This window comes from Poromitra crassiceps, assembly GCF_964638095.1.
Source record: "Poromitra crassiceps genome assembly, chromosome: 9".
NCBI classification, from domain to species: Eukaryota; Metazoa; Chordata; class Actinopteri; order Beryciformes; family Melamphaidae; genus Poromitra; species Poromitra crassiceps.
In genome coordinates this window covers 20,794,244-20,814,504 of record NC_139630.1, presented here as the reverse complement: position 1 = coordinate 20,814,504, position 20,261 = coordinate 20,794,244, and the positions used below count along the sequence as shown (strand labels likewise).

General features: G+C 44.2%; 1 protein-coding gene across 1 annotated transcript in view; it reads left to right on the top strand.

Moving 5' to 3' along the window:
- The window catches only part of LOC310782206 (dihydroxyacetone phosphate acyltransferase-like), a gene marked incomplete at its 5' end in the record, with an annotated part of 65,360 nt that overhangs the window by 1,457 nt on the left and 43,642 nt on the right, over positions 1 to 20,261 (top strand). The window lies entirely within an intron of this gene.

The window sequence follows — 20,261 nt, the reverse complement described above, 5'->3', positions numbered from 1 at the left end:
TTTGGAAAATAGCCTTATGGTTACACCTGCTCAGTCTGTTCATTTAAAATTAGATATTCCTCTAAATCTGGCTTCCAACCCCCCAAATTTTTTGCCGCCCTCCGGGCGGCGCCAGAGTTCGCCCCCTCAGATTTTTGGCTTGCATGACGCCCCTGTGTGGCGCCGCCTCCTCTTGCTGACTTCATCAAATATCGTTCGACCGCCAACTCGACCCGTGTCACTCGGGCCATCACGAACAAGGTCTGTGAGGTCCCCTTTAGAAAAACTTCCTTTAGCCAGAAGACCTTATCCTACATGGGAAGCACCCTCTGGAATAATCTACCTCCCTCTATTAGAGAATGGCCTAGTCTCGCCACCTTCAAAGGCCAGTTGAAACTATGGCTCCAAACCAGCAATGTGATCACACTTAACATATCATCTGCCATGTTTCACTGCATGCTCTGTGTGTTTTATTCATTTTAGGTTTTACTAACCTTTTGTACTATTAATTTTTTGGTACTATTAATTGTGTGTGTTTTAATCATTTTTGGTTTTACTAACCTTCTGTACTATTAATCTTTTTTGTACTATTCATTTTTTTTTCTCTTTCATGATTACATCAACCTGCCATGGGACTACAGGTGGAAACTAGCCCTTGGGCTATAACCTGGCATGTTTACTGTACGGCTGTAGCCTACTGTTCATTAACGTGTAAAGTCCCATTCTTTAAATAAATTAATCTGAATCTGAATCTGAATGTCACTGTATTAATTATTTTAGCTTTGGTATTATTTATGGTTAAAAGAAACGCCAAAGGCATTTTACTTTGAAATTAGTTTAGAACAGGAAGTGGTGTGTTAAGTCTGACTTCCGTCAGAAGGTTAGAAAGTAACACTCTCATTCTAAATTGATGCTCAGACATATCCTCCATGAGCCAAGGGTATTTTGAATAACCCATTGCGTGATTTTGGCAGCAAATGCTTTGAGGACAATATGCTCCCGTGAGGTGGGGATGCATTTGGCGGCGGGGGTGCAAAACTCGGCATGACACCGGCACTGCGGGTCAGGAAACCTCACCCCATGCATTGAAAGAGATAGCTTATTTGTGTAAGGTAACATGTGTGTTGCTGGCAAAGCTTTGAAATACGTGGAGGAGGCGTCCGGATCTTCCATATTTCTATGACAGCTGAACTAGTTGTAACTTTCTGCAACCAGTTCGGCTCCGCCCACAAACAAGTAACTGAATTGTAACTGCGACTATAGGCTTGCAATGCAAGTTCCAGTACAAACCTTCACCCTGAAATTTTCCGTTGAGGACACTATATATTAATGTCCAAAATACTCAGAGTAACTCCAACAAATTGACAGTCGAATAGATAAAGTATAGCAAAAATAGTTAAATCTGGACATACCGTAGGCTATATGTATAAGGGGTGGCTGTAGCTCAGGAGGTAGAGCGGGTTGTCCACTAATCGCTTTGGATAAAAGAGGTCGGTGGTTCGATTCCCGGCTCCTCCAGTCTGCATGTCGAAGTGTCCTTGGGCAAGATACTCAACCCCAAATTGCTCCCCTTGGTGTGCCAGCACCCTGCGTGGTAACCTGCCCCCGTCGGTGTGTGAATGGATGAATGTACCTACTGACTGTAAAGCGCTTTGGATAAAAGCGCTATATAAATGCAGGCCATTTATATGTAAAGCTGCTAAATGCACACTGTGCAGATTTTCATCTGAACATAGCTGTTGTGGGAGCGGCATATTTCGACGTTGGTTGTGGGGAAGGAGATGATCTACGTGCAGCGGCCGTGCAGGAAACGTCATCGACGTTGCTACGATTTCCATTCTGGATATATAATTAGACCCTGACTAGACTGGTTTGACGTGCAGAAGACGGTCGTTATACGTGAAAATGTTTGCTGGGACGCTCCAGGCCACTTGCAGGTGCTTAATAGGCTACTGAGAGGAAACGTCGCCAGGGGCGTAGTAGCCTACTGTGGGAATGCAGGGGAGCGGAGCTCCCACACTTTTTCTCCAAGGGTTTGTTTTTACAATAATAAATTAGGGGGGTGTTGCTCATATAGGTGCGCTCCCCCAGTTCTCCAGTTAGTGCTACCCATCCCAGGGGCGGCTGGGGAATTTTTGTCCAGGGGGGCTGCCAAAAGTAGGGCTGGGTGATATGGTTGAAATCAATATCATGGTAATCATAAGGAAATCATAAGGAAATGAGCAAACATTGATGGTTAAGAACAACATCACACCCTAATGTAACTCGAGTTGTGAGTGTGCTCGCATTCGGTGAGTAAGAACAACATCACAACAGTGTAATCCTGTTAATTTATAATGAGATAGGCCATTCCTCGCTAAATCTTGCTGCAAACGTAAAAAAAAATAAGATTGACGAAGGACCCTTCCCCTGAAGTCTCACTCCAAACCTTTGGTGAAACTTGGCAGCTCTGGTCACTGTGTGTGTGTGTGTGTGTGTGTGTGTGTGTGTGTGTGTGTGTGTGTGTGTGTGTGCGTGCGCGTGCATGCGTGAAATTAATTGAAATGAATTGACTTACTTGCACATCCATGCCGTCTGTAGTGTAACCGCATGCAGCCGAGACGTTGCAAATATCCCAGTTTTCTCGGTCTCCACTCCGTACGGCGGCCCACCCGCTGTAAACTGTCTCGTTGGCTCGTAATGCAATGCAACGACTGTCTGGCTTGTGAACTAACTTACTGCTTGATAAAAAGTAAAAAAATATAATATGCTGCTATACTGTCGTCAGTGTCGTGTAAATCATTCCTGTCAGGTCATCACAGCAAAGTGGATTTCACTTCCTAGTAGTGAACTGGATTCAGCGTTGAGAGACTCCTTCATCAGTGGACAATGTCAATCTTACCGATCTATCCAATCAACAACCAATTAGGTTGAATAAATTAATTGATTGCTATTGATTGGTAAGGGCGGTTTAGGCTTCAGCTAAATATGATTGGTTTAAAAACACATCATTTCACTGTTCCCTGTGAATTGCAAGTATTTTTCAACCAATAATATATTTGCATTAGATAAATTACCAACGAAATGAACGCCCTCAGGGGTAATGTTTTTGTACCGTACCCCTCGAGGGCCGAGCCAGACTGCATGGAGTCTGCATGCAGTCCAGTCTGCATGGAGCTCTCCTTTCCATCAGTGCCTTACAGGTGTCACTGTTGTTGAAGCATTTTAAGAATATAATGAATGAAAAAAGGAGCGTCCGCACATCAGAAAAAACACATTTGATTGATATTTTATAAAAAAAACATTAATATATAAAATCCCCAATCTCTTCGAAAAAATAGAGGACCATTCTCCTCTGCCTCACTAGAAAAACTCCTGTATAGGTATAGATTTATGGATGTCTTTTTCTTCTGTTATTCATGTAAAGCTGTTTGAGTCGCCTCTGTGTCTGAACTGTGCTGTACAAATAAATGGTCTTGTTGGATGTTTTTTGGACTCACTTAACAACAGACTGTTTACATCAGCACACCACTGACATCAACCTGCCAGAAAACACTGCCTGGGCCCTATTCACGAGTTCGCTGATGAGACCGCGGGTGCTTCCATGACACCCTCCCTCCCTGTTTCCAGCTGCCGGTTGCCTGTTTCCGCCCAGGACCGTTCATAGCGAAAGAGACTGAAAATAATCATAATAATTGTTGTGACTTTGTACCTACCTATTTCAACCAGAGAGACCATTTCTTGAATGACAGATGATTTAGATGATAAGATACATGAGCCTGTAGGCACATAAATATAGATATATTTTTTGGCGATTAGACTCCATCATGACGTCAGCTTGATTATGACATCATGATCAGCAGGGGTAGATGGATGCAGCCAGAGTAGATTGAATATCATCCCCCCCGTGGAGTCTAGACCTGGTGGTGGTGAAGGTAGACTTGGTCTTGCTGGAGAAGGCTTCTGATTCTGAAGACCTCAGAGAGGCCTGGAGGAGAATGGGGTGGAGGAGGGACGCAGGAACACACTGAAACCCAATGAGACCACAGAGAGAAACAGGAGGTTTTTAGCTACTATGACAGTATACCATGATAGGCTGAATGGGAAGATGTGTCGTTCTCTGATTGGCTTAATCTAAATGTTACCGACCACAAACAGTGATGCTAGGTAGAAGCGGGAAAGGGGTGATTGATCACTGAGTTTTATGAATGACTGGGCGTGACATTAAAGGTTTTCTCCTAACTGGGACAGATGTGAATGAGGACAGAAGGGATGAATGAGACCCCGTGACAACTAAAGGGTTTCTCCTAGAAACAGGAAAATGCAGGTTGATTAAGAAGTGGGTATGAGAGCTAGAGTTATATCCTAGGAGAGTGAATGAATGAAAAGTGAGTGAATGAATGACATTACAGTCTCTCTTAAAGAATTTTCGCTTAAGCTTCATGTCTTGTAATGGAGCCCCCCAGCACAATAATTTCACATGTGCATAATTGTACAACGGAGTGACAATATCTTGAATCTTGAAAGAGAGAGACCGCTAAAGCTCCGTTCAATGACCAAATAATAAGAGTTCGGGTTTGGACGTTTAGCCTTCAAAACAAAAGCTGCCGCTATGCAACCACATACTATTTTTTAGCAATTTCGGCTAAAATAAGGCCATACAGTACGAGTGAATTGACATTCACCTCATTTTTGTAAAATATCGTCGCTATGCAACCACACGTTACTATTTCTAGCCATTTCGGATAAAATAAGCCAAATGTTCCCACTCTTTGACAGCGGCGCGCACGTCCTTGCTAGTGGAAAAAGTGTAAACAGGAAGTCGACAACCGGTAACCGCTGAGAATCATGGCAAACGTAAGTCCAGGAATAAGGTGAATAGTCTCTGTTCACAGCAGCCATTTTAAGTGTCAAAGCAGCTAGACACATGTGTATCCAATACCATGAATGAGGGCCCTGGCACTGGAACAGCTCAATAGAATGGAACAATCATTAATGGTATTGGTTTTTCTCACACCGGTGTTACAGTAAAAGTTGTGCCCACGGCCGTGTTTTGACCTGAAAGGGAAACCAAATCATCATGGGGTTCATAGTTGAGTGTAACACCGGCCAGTATCCGCCATCAAAGACCTTTATTCGGTTCAAGACCCGTGAAGATTACTTCATTTAGAAAAATTCCTTTTTCTCAACTTTTTGTGGAGAGACGGACGTTTTCAGGGAAATGCTACCTACATTCAAGTGTCAATAACTAAAGAATGGATGAAGGTAGAATCACAGTTTTTTTCCTATGAAAGTATAGAGGGAATGCACGTGACGTCACGGACGCGACAGTCAGTGCGGGTACGCCCACTCAGCTGCAGTGAGTGTCAAAACGTCTAAACAAGCCAGGTGCCGCCGCCGGGTCACACGGTGTTTAGCGTTCAGCTTCCGCAAAATGGGAAAGTGCTGTTGTGCATTTAACTGTAAAAATAGATTCAACAAGGCGTCGGAGGTATATTTTTACAGGCTGCCGAAAGGTAATGAAAAGAGAGCCAAATGGATCGCTGCAATTCGCAGAAAGAACTGGACTCCGGGGACTGAAACCTGGATTTGCAGTTGTCATTTTGTGTCAGGTGGGTTAGATTTTGTTAATTGTACCGTCCTTATATAACGTGTTGACTAATATATATATATATATATTTGCATCTTTCATTTATCTTATGTGTAGGCCTACCATTAACTGTACCGTTTTGTCAGTAGTATTCCGAAAAAATGACGATATTAGCCTACCTTAATGTGTTCCACAAAGGGGATCCCCCTTGTGCAACACAGATAACATTAGTGTTAGCTAGCTAACGTTTAGCCAAAAGAGACTGTTTTCTTTATAATGGTTTAAGGGGTAGCCTACCCCCACACAGCAAATTTAAAGTCACATAACTTTTTCTACAAAATAATATTGAAATGCTGTTGATATTTAGCATCATGAGATACTACCTTTGTTATCCTGCAGTACTGTAATGATGCAATCATGTATATTTTCTATGCATATATGTAAATAATATTACATTACTAGTCAAAACAAAAACCCATTGTTTGTTTCAGGAAAAAAGAGTGACGATCCCCTACACCCTGACTATGTGCCAAGTTTGTTCAGTTTTACCTCCACCACTCAGCGGACTCAAGCTGTCAACAAACTACAAAGATATCAACGATCTCAAGAAGTGTCTAAGAAAAGAACTGTTAACACAAGTAGGCTGCTGGCTGCCACAGCACTTCTGGACCTGCAACAAAGACCTGCAGCAGAAGACGCCCAAGGCACCGAGGTCCAAACAGAGGAGACACACAATCAAAATCCTGTAGCAGAAGCAGAGGTACAGCCTGTTGACATCCAAGGCACTGAGGTCCAGACAGAAGAGACCCACAATGACATTGCCGCATTACATGAACAGATGAAAGCTTTAAACATTGAATGTCAGTCACTGAGGGAGAAAGTTAACAACTTAGAAAGTGAGTTGAAACGTCGTACTCTTGACCCTTCACAATTTGATGACAGGAAAATGAAATTTTTCACAGGACTACCTAATTTACAGACTTTTATGTTATTGTTCAGTGATGTGTCATCAGTTTCTCCTGCTAGGGGAAATAATTCCCTCAAGGCTACTCAGGAACTACTTCTTACACTGATGAAGCTGCGCCTAAATCTGTCTGAGGAACTTCTAGGCTACCTCTTCGGGATTCATCAGTCAACAGTATCAAGAATATTTCGCCGTTGGATAGATGTTATGGCAAGCAGGCTTCACCCCATACTATTGTGGCCGGAAAGAGAAGACTTAAGATGCAGCTTACCAATGTGTTTTCGGGTATTTTTTAGGAAGTGTGTAAGCATAATTGACTGCTTTGAGGTGTTCATAGAGCGGCCATCAGATTTAAAAGCTCGAGCTCAAACATGGAGTAACTACAAACAACACAACACTATAAAGTTTCTTATTTCAATCACCCCACAAGGAAGCATCTCCTTTGTGTCAAAGGCCTGGGGTGGACGTGTGTCAGACAAAGAGCTTACCGAGCACAGTGGGTTCCTTGACAAGCTCCTGTCAGGGGACTTGATACTGGCTGACCGGGGTTTCACGATAGAGGATAGTGTTGGCTTATATTGTGCAGAATTAGTGACACCTCCATTCACACGCGGGAAGAAACAGCTTAGCCGCAAACAGATTGAAAATGCTCGAGAAATCTCTCGTGTGAGAATCCATGTCGAGAGAGTTATTGGAATGTTGAGGCAGAAATATACAATTCTGGGCTCAACTCTGCCTGTAAGCCTCATTAGAGTGGAACAAAATGGCAAAGTGAAGGGCAGCCTTATAGACAAGATTGTGACAACATGCTGTGCTCTGTGTAATCTGTGTGAAATCATTGTGGCCTCAGATTGAAGAAGTGAATATTCATGTAAAACAAGCTTCTTGTTCTCTTGACTGATACTAAAGACTTGGTCAGTCTAAAAGGGCAATTTTCCACCTTGATTTTCATCAATAACAGACAATGGAATATAAATTGTACTGCCATGTTTAATGCTCTGGAATATTGACTGAAAGGTTTGTAAACAAAGTTTGACAAATAAAAGTGATCTCTCCAAGATACAGTATGGTTTGCTGAAACGTTTCTCCTAGATAACAGTACACAAGCAGCAGCCAGTATACTTGTGGCTTTTCAAAAATGTCCAGTAGTTCCCCTACAGTAGGGCTGTTAAGTTGTAAGTCAAAGCCACATATTTCCTCTTAGGAGCAGGAAGAATTAATACACAGCTGTGTAAATAACATATGAAACCAGAACAAAAATAACTGACCTATCGATATTGCAACAATATTCAAGGGATGACTGTTGGTGCTTTAACAAAATATTTGCACAATATGTATATAATAATATGAGCAAAGTGGTCTGGTAAGGTCAGAAAATGTCATCACTTTACTATAAAGCAGCCTTTAACAATTATGCCATATCACAATAATAATATCACAATTCAATCTAAGATGATATTTAGTCTAAATTGTGGGACTTTTTCCCCGTGTGACTTGAGCTTCAAATCTCTGTGGGCAAAGTGGGATCTACATATACTTTGAAATTAGTTTGTTTCCTTGGTTCTGTTTTCCTTCTCACCAAGATTCAGCACTGCATTCCGTGTAAACCATTTTCCTATCAATTCTGGCAACACTCCATACTTGAAAAACTGTGTTGCCTTCATAACATGTCTTTCAAAATCTGCATCTGGGGTTATTCTTTCAATATATAATTCTGAAGGTGTCCACACACAAAAGTCACAGAATGCTGATTTTGTAACATGAAGCTGGCACTGTACTTGAAAGTAATAGTTGTGTTGTCTGTTAAGTTTCAGTGTGACATCTGAGGGTGTGGATGCAACCAAGCAAAAGTCTTTTTCTTTTGACAGTTCTAACAGTGTCTTGTCTTTTGCCAAGTAGGGACATTTGATCTCCAAGCACCCAGAGCCACAACAGTCACAAGACACCTTCCCATCAGGTGATGCGCCAAGATGAGGGTACTGCGGAGAAATGTAGAGTCCAGTGGGGGTCACATCGAAATTGAGGTGTTTTGGAGACATGGACTTGATGTATGCCTCCTTTGCCTTGGTTTCCTGCTGAATGCCCCACCTGGAAATATTGAATAAAACATAGTTTAGTTTGGTGCATAAATATACATAATTATTCATAATTCAGGGTTCCCACACCTTTTTCACCATCAAATTCAAGGACATTTTTATTTAAATTCAAGGCCCAATTCCCCAAATTCAGGGACCCAACACGGCATAGTTTTTGAGACATGGATCAAGTTAATTACTTTTACAACATACTTTTTTTTTTATAGTAGAAGCTCACAGACAGTTAAAAAGAGAGACTTGAATTTGTGAACACTTCTCAACTGTGCTGTGTTGGTTGCAGTTGGAAAGACAGAAATCCACTGCCTGCAATGCTTGTTAGAAAATATTTGTTTTCCCTTGTGAGCTGGCAGAGCGAGATTTAATGGTGGTGAGCCCCTCGTAATTATCGACCAAGAAAAACCCTAAATTCAAGCACGTTCCCATGTCTATTTTCAAAAACTTTTAATGCCTGATTTTTATTTTTCAAATTCACAAACATTCAAGGATTTCAAGGACACGTGGGAACCCTGATAATTACTCATCATCCATCATTCCCTTCATAATTTGCCTTTCTTAGAATGAAATAATAGCATACCTTGTTGCTGCATTTGTAAACTTTGTTGACTCCGGGTAGCATATGGCTTTCACAAGTGATTTGGGGGGCTGATTATCATTGCTTTTTATAACCGCACCAAACTTGGAAGCAGTTACCCTGCCACATCTGTAGGTATACCACACCTTTGATGTAGCCTGTCCCTTTGTCATCTGCTCAACAAGCGTACACTGAGCATCTGTGATAGACAAATCCTCAATGACCTTATCACATTTGTCAAGAAGCTCTTTGTAGGTCAAACCAACATTCTCAGCTTCATAAAGTTGCTCTAATGGTGTAGGATAGCCATCTTTCATAGCCATAGGGACAAAGTCTTTGGAGTGTTTTGGAGCTACAGAGAGCACGGTGTTACGCGCAAATCAACCCCCCTGTACATGCGTGCCCCCCCCTGTGTAAATGCATGCATCCACTAGGGGGCGCATGCACTCCACCATTGAATCTGCCTGTCTTGACCATAATACATCCATGGTCTTGACTTACTTGAAGCAAACTCATTGGCAAACTCGAGTCTGCACATGTCTGCTGCGGGGGCGGGGCTTGGTGGGGAGGCAGTTTTGTCCGACCAGCAAACAAGCTTTGTTAGAATGAATACACCCAGGTGTATCTTGCTAATACGTTGAATTACCAGGAGATTCATGTTGTATTCTTCAACTTGAAATAGATGAAAACATGCACATCCAAGGACCCAGACTTCGGGTAGGTGCTGAGACGAAAAAATATAACAGTGAAACAAATGAAAAAATCGCTCGCACACTAAAAGGACTCCTTTTTGATAGCTTTATTGCACCAAGTGCAGTGGTAACGTTTCGAGCCAAACAGCTCTTCGTCAGACAGTATTCTTCAACTTCAATTCTTTTTTATTGTCACTTTTTACTGTGATTGTAATTTTTTTCCTGATGTAATTTCATGTGTTCCATTGTTGTATTGTTTTATCTCTTCTATTTCTGTAAAGCACTTTGAATTGCTTTTGGCATGAAATAAAGTTGCCTTGCCTTGCCTTGCCTTGCCTTGCCTTGCCTTCAACATTAAGCTTCTACTAAGGCCTCAGAATCTTTCATAAGCATTCCTTACCCAGACTTGTGCTAGAGTCAAAATGGTTTTTCGTCAATATTCTGTTGTTTTCTATTTGGTCAAGTACTATTTTAAATAAACAAGTTAAATGCAATTATTAGCCTCATTTTGATATGCAGGCAGGCTCCTTCTTTCTTTCTGTGTTCAAAGCAAGTCACAAGGCCGTCTGAAACAAAACAGATAGCCTATAGGTTTCAATCTAGTTAGTGACAGATGCTGAAATGCTATTATTTTCAAGCAAAACACATGTAGGCCTATTCCTTGTTGATCAGTCTACCAACCATTAATACCGGTACATGTTATTCAAGAACCTTTGCTTGTTGCATTCTCTCACACATGCAATACATGAAAGAGACAGACATGGTTAGCATGATGATTGTGAGAAACAACCTGCAACAAGGTGTGGTCAATCTAATTGTGCCTGTACAGAATAGAAAAAATTGCCTCTTCACATTAAGTGTCTTTCTAAAGGATATTAACACAATAAATGCATGAATCTCCCAATTGAGGAATTTATCATCAGAGAGCTTGTAATCTTGACGTCAAAATGACCACTTACGGTCATATTGTGACCCCAATAAAGAGGAACTAGGAAGACTAGAGCAAGGTGTTTGGTTTTCCCAGTCACCTGGTGGCAGAAATGTGGTACAGCAGGGGACACTTCTGCATGAGGCGTACACATAGACAGTGGAAGAGATGTGAGGTCTTGGGGACAAGCATGTATGGGAGGGCAGAATTGCCCATAGAGAGGAATTAACTAATGCAAAAGACAGCAACAGTCATCAAAGCTCTCTGTGGTGCAGTGGTTTAAGAGCTGACTTCTGGCTGCAGAGGCCTTGCGTTCGAATCCCATTGTCTGTTGCATGTCCTTATAACGGTTTGTCTACTTACTTGAAAGGCCATGCATTCTTTAGTTGATTGATTGATTGATTGATTGATTGATTACTAACACCTATTTTTACAGTCCATCCTTTGGCAAGAGATGAAATGTTGGTACTCCAATTAATTCAAAACCTAAATATAGGCTACATTTGGAAACCTTTCCCTTTAAATGGGCTAGTGTGTACAGACGAGACTTGATGAGGTTCCATTCTTTTATAAGCCTCCATGGGAGAAACATTTGTACACATGGTGGTGGAAATGCGGTACTGCAGGGGGGCCTTTTTGTCCAGACACAAGTGGAAGGTGAGGAGAGGTGTTTAGACAGGGGGGACAATCATGTATGGGAGAGCAAGGTTGCACATAGAGAATTAACTAATGCAAAGCAGCGTGTGCCACAAGAAGTCTCTGTGGTACAGTGGTTTAAGAGTTAGCATTTGGTCCATGCTGCAGACTTGGAGGCCATGGGTTCAAATCCCACCTGTAATCTTTGTTGCTTGTCCTTATTATAACAGAGTATGTCTACCTACTTGTAAGGCCATGAATTCTTTAGTTTATTCATTTATTTATTTTACTGACCTGTTTTTACAGTCCATCTTATGGCAATCTAAAGAGACCTAGAGATGAAATGTTATTTATTTATTTATATATTTATTTATTTATGTATGTATGTATGTATGTATCTATTTATTATCTATTTATTTATTTATTTATTTATTTATCTATCTATCTATCTCACTAGCACCTGTTTTTACAGTTAAACATAAGCCTCCATGGGAGAAACTACACATGGTGGTGGAAATGCGGTACTGCAGGGGGGCCTTTTTGTCCAGACACAAGTGGAAGGTGAGGAGAGGTGTTTAGACAGGGGGGACAATCACGTACGGGAGAGCAAGGTTGCACATAGAAACGATTTAACTAATGCAAAACACACCAACTGCCATTAATGGTCTCTGTGGTGGAGTGGGTTAAGAGCTGACTTCTGGTCCATGTTGCAGATTAGGGAGGCGTGAGTTGAAATCCCAGTTGGAATGTGTTTTGCATGTCCTTATTATAACAGAGTATGTCTACAGCACGTAGCCTATAGCCTACTTGTCAAGTCATGATTTTTTATTTATTTATTTTCTTAATTACAAAGACACGTTTTTACAATCCAACTTTAGACGGTTTTAACTTGACAATTGCCATTCTAAATTGTCCCTAGCTTCCTTACAGTTGCAGTGTTTGCTAATACAATAACTGACAGGAATTAAGCTAGGTTTCAAACTGTTCCCTAGCAACATCGTTCCGTGAAAACTGTCTATATTTAGTGAGATTTGAAGATCTGAGGTAACGTACTGCCTGCCTGTAAATGTAGCAGTGTTTTTATGTCCAGATGACACCTGGCGGCTAAAATGTGGTACTACGGGGGGCAGGTCTGTCCAATGCGTTTGTTTACATAGGGGGGCGCGCATGTACAGGGGGGTTGATTTGCGCGTAACAACGGCAGCCCTTGGGTTTGCAAGCTTGAGCTTATCCAGAAAGTCAGCAAGTTCATTCTGTGTTGGTTTAGGTGTAGCATCACAGGGTCCCTTCTTCTTTCCTTTAGCTGCTTCACTTCCCACATTAACGTCGACTGGATTCAAAACCTTTCTTCTCTGCGTGTTGGGACAGGTAAGATCTATTGACGACACTTCAGCGCAGCGGATTTTCTTTGTGGGTGGCGGTTGAAGCCACTGGCATGGCAATGAAGTACACGCTGTATCATCGCGCATCCTCACTCCAGACATAACTGCAAACATCAATGCTGCTGCATGTGAACATGTCTCTCCAAGTCCTGCCATACACGTACAATGGGCTGTCAAAACTGTCCCGGTCTTCTCTGCAGCTATCCAAGGTTTCAATGGGGGCTCATTCATTCTCTGGCTGTGTTTTACCTGCACAGATAACGTTACATGAGTGACAGTGTTCACTATGAACAAAGCTAGCGTGTGTTAGCGACAGCGTATTGTAACAAAGTGGGTATTTGTCCAAGGAACGGAGAGTTGATGTTGGTACAGGTTCTTTATTCACAGGCTTCTTTAGCTCCTAGCAGCTAGCTTCACAGAGCTAGCTCTACACACAACAACCGGTCTGCTCGCCCACATGGCACTGACTGACTTCCGCCCCGGCCGCTGGTCACATCTATCCCCTTCCCCCTAGGAACACACCCACACACATCAGTTCCTAGCCGCAGTTGAGACACTTCTGTTGCACATCACATTACAGGTAATACTTGGATTACCCGACACGTTACATACTCCTCACCCAACATTTGTTAACGCCCACGTTAACACCCACAACCCACACATATCCCCCTGTACCAAAACACACCCAACACAATATTTTTCCCATCACCACATCAAAATCTAATTCCCACAAACCCCACAACGTTTCAATTCCCCACAATTAGTCCCTTCTTTTTTTCCAACACCCCCGTCATAATGTCCAGTTTGCATCAGGTACTCCGTAATGTCTAGTTTTCCATTAGGTACCCCCATAATGTCTAGTTTCCCATTAGGCACTCCATAATGTCTAGTTTTCATTATTTCCTTCTTTTTCACACATTCATTTAAATTCAACACAATAGCCCATTCAACAATAACCCCCACATCTCAATTAAACACAAGCCCCCACATTTTCCTTAACTTTTCTTTTTAAACCCCATTTCCATCCCCCCTTTTACAGCTTCTGTCCCCCCTGAAGCACGCTAGTCCCGCTCAACCCCCAGTGGGGTTAATCCTCTGCAGTGTAAGTCAGCACGGTCCCCCCTCTGTGCCCCACAGTCCTCACACGCATCGCAGTATCTTCGCACATCCTCCTTCTGTTTGCCCCAGTAGAAATGTCCACGGATGCGGGTGAGTGTCTCTTCGGGCCCAAAATGACTGGAACCAGGGCCCTTGTGTGCCCCCTTAAGCGCCAACTCTCGCAGGCAAAAGGGTACAACCGCCTGCCTCCCTTTTACCCCGTGCTCTGTTCTCTCCAACAGCCCGTCTTCATCCAGCCGCAGGTCGGAAAACACGTTCCACAGTCCCTTCGTGGCACCGGAAAACATGTGAGTCTCCTCCACAGGGGGCCGGCGTCCGGCCGCCACCCACGCAAGCACCGGACCGATCTCCGCGTCCTCCGCCTGCCTGCGTCTCCACTCACTCACGTCGACATCCTTGATGGTCGCTCTGTCGTCCTCCAGATCCACATCTGGACAGTCCTCCTCGTCTTCCTCCACCTCCTGCACTCGGTCGTCCTCCCGCCCCCCTTCCCCAGGGGACGGCGTGTTCAGGACCACAGGGGGAACACAACCGGCCTCGCTCTCCACCTCGGCTTTCCGCACAGCAACCGTGGGGGGCGCAGTGCAGTTTCTGGCTAAGTGCCCAGGCGAACGGCAAGTCCAGCAGAGTCTCACCTGTCCGCCGCCTGCACGTCTCTCTTCTCCCGCTGCCCTCCGGTCCCCGACAGCCTTTTGACACTCTCTAGCCAGGTGTCCAATCTCGCCGCATGCCCAGCAGGCTCCCTGCTGTCCATGTCGTTGTCCCGCATACCCGGTCCGTCTCCCGGGACCGCTTCTGCACCACCTCGCCACGTGGCCCGGCTCTCCACATGTCCAACACAGTCTCTTTTGCGGCTCCGCGTGGGGCCCGTGCTCAACTGTGACGCGGTATACAGTGATGTTATTGACGTTTGGTTGCTCCCCTGGAGCGGTGGGAGGGTGACCCATCTGGACTACCGGCCCCCCTGCAAACGTCAGTGTGCTCTTCCCTAGGTCTACTGTGCATTGGTTTAGCGTCAAGTAGTCCTCCCCCAAGATACAGGGCCCCGCCATCTCTACTACCCATACCGGAAAGTTCACTGTCTGTCCCCCCACAGTTATCATCACGGACCCCCTTCCCCTCATCGGCATCAACTCACCGGATACTGTCCTCAGCAGCTGGTCCGCTGGCTGCTCCAGAAGCGCTCCCTCTGGCATCATGTTGTAGTTCACCAGCGTTGCCGTACACCCCGTGTCCACCAGGGCGACACAGGGCTTCCCTTGCAGGCGGACCTGAACATGGCAGCCGTTCATCGTGTGCGGCCCGTTCTGCATGTTGACAGCGCCGGCGATGTCGTCTGCTTCGGGGGAAGGCGACGCCCCACCTCCCCGTCTGTACCGCTGGGCCCCCTCCAACGGTGACGTGGCCATAGGGAATATGACGTAGGGGGCCCGTCTCGCCCCTCTCAGACGGGCCCCGCGCCGTTTCCCTGGTTCCACGCTCCTCCGCGGCACTCTCTGGCCCGATGCCCGGGGCGTCCACAGGTCCAGCAGCGCATGGCCCCGGGCCCCCTGGCCCCGGTATTGTCTCGTGGGGTGGGCTGCAGGGTCGCTCTTCGGAGCAGTTGTTCTGTTAACTGGCGCACCGACTCAGATAGCTCTTTCACCATGTTGCCTTGCTCTGCCAAGGCCGTCTTCCACGCTGGCTCTTCTTGTAGCTGGCTCTCCGCTGCCATTCTCACCACTGGGGCGGCCTCCATTATGCCGCTGCTCTTATCCCAGCCTTCTACTGTCTCTATCTCCAGCGCCAACTCCAGCGCTGCTCCCAGTGTTTTTGGATGTCCCAGCGTTACCTTCTGGCTTAGACCCCGTGGCTCGATGGCCTGGACAAAGTAGCTTAGGGCTAACCCATCCAGCGCCTCCGTCGGTAGCTGGCTGTATGCGCGCCGGCTGAGAGTCTCAATGTCTGTTGCCAGTGCACGCAGCGACTCACCCTGCCGTCTGCGTCTGTTACACAGTTCCGCGGCTACGATGGCCTGCTCTTCACATCGTCCGAAGCGTCTCCGCAGGGCCGCCATCACAATGTCTAAGTCTTTTGTGTCTGCCATTGCTGCCACACATGTTATAGCTTCGCCCTCGAGCGACATCACCAAGTGACTGGCTCTCTCTTCCCTCGACCAGCCATTCATGTCCGCTGCTACGTTAAACATTGTGCAATATGGCTCCCACTCGCCTTTACCGTTGTATTTCGGGACGGGCACGTCCTTCCTGGTTCTGCGGGCGCCATCCCCCGCCGTCGCGGGCCGTGCTTCAGCCTCGTCACTCCCCGCCTGTCTGCCAGCGGGGCCCGGTTCGGCTCCGCTCTCCTCCCGCCCGAGGTTCTCCCTCATCAGTCTGTATTCCTCCTTCATCCGTCTGTGTTCCCCCTTATTCTCCGGATACACCGAGGCTTCAGACTCTTCCACCTCGCTCTTCATCTTTAGCCGCTTCATTCCGCACTTTCTCCGTCGTTCCTCCTCACTCTCTCCTCTCCCGGCCGAATCAGAGGCGTTACCGCTTTACTGCCTGACACCAATGTAACAAAGTGGGTATTTGTCCAAGGAACGGAGAGTTGATGTTGGTACAGGTTCTTTATTCACAGGCTTCTTTAGCTCCTAGCAGCTAGCTTCACAGAGCTAGCTCTACACACAACAACCGGTCTGCTCGCCCACATGGCACTGACTGACTTCCGCCCCGGCCGCTGGTCACATCTATCCCCTTCCCCCTAGGAACACACCCACACACATCAGTTCCTAGCCGCAGTTGAGACACTTCTGTTGCACATCACATTACAGGTAATACTTGGATTACCCGACACGTTACAGTATGCTATATTTTTCTTAATAAAAGTTGTAATAAAATAAATATTTACCTCTCCACATACAACCAGAATATCCATTGCTGTCCTCGTTACTTTAATGTCGCCAACAAATCCAGCTTTGAAGTACGCCCACGCGTCCAGGCTCTTGTATGCCTTCATGCTTTGGTTGGTGTATTTCCCCGGCGTCGATATTAAATACATATAAATATCAGGAAAGCCTATACCTGGTCACATGTCTATGTCCATGGACCACTGGTTGTTTGGCAAACTGTACGGGTCACCTTCCAGTCCAACTGCCTTTAATTTGAGCAGATAATCGTTTGTATTATTAGCCGTGGCTTCGCTACCCCTGGCTGCCCTGGCTGAAGCCATGTTTGTTTTGGAAATTTGACACTCAGTGCTGCTCAGGCCGGCTGAGGGGGCGTGTCCGGGAGGGGGCGTGACGTCGGTGCATTCCCTCTATAGGCTCTCTTCCTTCTTTTGGTCTCCTCATAGAAGTACCTTGGGGTTTTTGTTGATAACTCACTAACCTGGAACACCCATGTAGACAGTCTGTGTAGCAGACTACAACGTCTGCACTTCCTACGCCGCCTTAGAGTTCATGGTGTTGACCAAAAATGTATGTGACTTTTTTATCAGTCTGAATTGGAGAGTCTCATCAGATATGGCATTACAGCTTGGTTTGTAACCTCTCTGTACAACTAAAGTCCAAACTGCTCTGTCTGATGCAGACTGCATGGAAGATTATAGGGGTGAAAGACCATTCATCCCTACAGTCTATTTTTGAACAGGCTACTCTAAGGCAAGCCAATAGAATAGTTTCTGATCCCTCCCATGTCTTACATGCTGAGTATGAGTTACTGCCCTCTGGGAGGAGGTTCAGAGTCCCACGCTGCAGGCTAACCAGATTTAAAAATTATTGTATTCCAATTTCAGTTAAACTTTTAAGTAGAGCCAGATAAAGGGCTGTACAATTATCAAATATTGATATCTAGACATGAAACTTAGCAGCGCAATTATCGATATACATCGATATTAAGTAATGTAAAGACTATGACAGACTGCATTGCAGTGGGGTGATAAAGTTGCCGAGTTACCCGACTCATTCCATTGAGTGTCTAATGTACAGTATACAGTATGTGTCTTGATGGTATTTTTGATCGGGCTTCCCCGACTGTGGTTTTGCAAGACATTTCATTGTGCAGATACCTTGTTTATATATTATATTTTTTACTTACATTTGCACTTGTACTTACAGTATTGTATCTTACAGTACATGTGTTTGTATGTGTATGCTCTTATGGCTGCAGTATGGGTGTTAGCCCAAGACAAATTTCCCACCCCTGGGACAATAAAGTAAATCTTGAATCTTGAAGCCTCTAAGCCTGAATGATGCTATAGACATGGTTTCTTTCCTGTAGTTGCTTTTGTCTTGGTCCTTTCACAGGATCTGTATAGATAGCTTCTTTGTTTTTCACGTGGCTGTAGTGAGTATACTGACAACCTAATTGTGATTATATAATGATGATTACCATTAGGTTGATACATATTAATCTGATCTTTTTCTAAATTGCTTTTGTTCTAATGATATTTTTCTATTGTGTTGTATCTGTCAATATATATGTTACATTACATGACATGTCTGAGGAAGGGCTTTGCCCGAAACGTCACTTTTTTGTGGTCAAATAAATATTTGGGAGCAGCTGCCAGTGTGCGGACTCTATTTTTATTACTCACATTACATGACGGCTTCTTCTACTTACCTCTGGTGGTGCTTTTTATGTTGGGAGGGCCTACAGCTTATTTATTTGGCCCTCTCTCCTCAACAGGTGTGAGCTATCCATTTAATTGTCTACCTGTGTGGTTATGTGTCATGTGTCAATTGCTTCATTCATTACTGCCCTGATGAAGGCCGGTTGTGGCCGAAACATGTTGGCTTTTTAGGCTTTTTAATTTGTTCAGAAATGAACTAAGCCTTCTATTAAAGCTTTTTTAATCTGAGAAGAGTGCCTTGGTTCAGCCCCTTTTTTAAACTATTTATGTTACCCTACTTCTGACCAAACAGCACCTTCCTATAGTTTGAACTCATTACATTACATTACATTACATTACACATTACATTACATTACATTGTCATTTGACAGACGCTTTTATCCAAAGCGACTTACAATAACACATTTTTGTCAGCAATAGAGCAATCCACTATGTAACACAGTCTATGATAACTACAACTTCTGAAGGAACAGTGGTACAAGTTAAGGTTAGTTTAGATTTTCTCACCTACATTGAACGCCGCTGCCTTCCTTTCATTATCTTTTCACATGTCTGTTATGATTGAGAATACTGTGTGGTGTCGCCCCCTGCCGGCCGGGAAACCTCAGTTGCAGGACGGAGTGGAAAAGGCACAGAATCATACTAAACCATTTAACATGACAAGGAGGACAATGGATCTGGTTATGATCATGCAGCATTTCTATTGGTTATCAGACATCGTCGTAGTTGTCACCCTAAATTTCTGACTGTCAGAATTCGTCGTCTCTGAACAGGGCGAGTTGAAAGCATATCCGGGGACTTGCAGGGCAGAGTTGATTGCTCAGAGCAGTCGATCTGTAAATACATTGTTAATTTTCTCCGCGTGTCAGAAAATAAGATATTTACAGGACATAAATACAAGCATTTCACATGCCTCGTTTTCAGGTCACAGTTCAAAACATAATTATCGTTTCAGTGGATTGGAAACAAACCGAACTTATCAGGGTGACTTAAAAATCATATTTAAAGCTGGAAATAAAGTCCAGGCTGTAATATATATATATATATATATATATATATATATATATATATATATATATATATATATATATATATATATATATATATCCTTTAATGTTAATAAATATAAAATAAAATAAAAATAATATATATATATATATATATATTGTAGCGTATCAGTGATACGCCAAGGAACGGAGAGTTGTAGTTGGTACAGGGTCTTTATTCACAGGCTTCGTTAGCTCCTAGCAGCTAGCTTCACACCGCTAGCTCTACACATAACAACCGGTCTGCTCGCCCGCATGGCACTGACTGGCTTCCGCCCCGGCCGCTGGTCACATATATCCCCTTCCCCCTAGGAACACACCCACACACATCAGTTCCTAGCTGCGATCCAGACACTTAGGTTGCACATCACATTACAGGTAATACTTGGATTACCTGAACACGTTACATACTCCTCACCCAACAATAAGGTTAACGCCCACGTTAACACCCACAACCCACACATATCCCCCTGTACCAAAACACACCAACACAACATTTTTCCCATCACCACATCAAATTATAATTCCCCAACAACCAGTCTTTTCTTTTCAGCACCCCCGTCATAATGTCCAGTTTTTCATTAGGTACTCCGTAATGTCTAGTTTTCCATTAGGTACCCCCATAATGTCTAGTTTCCCATTAGGCACTCCATAATGTCTAGTTTTCA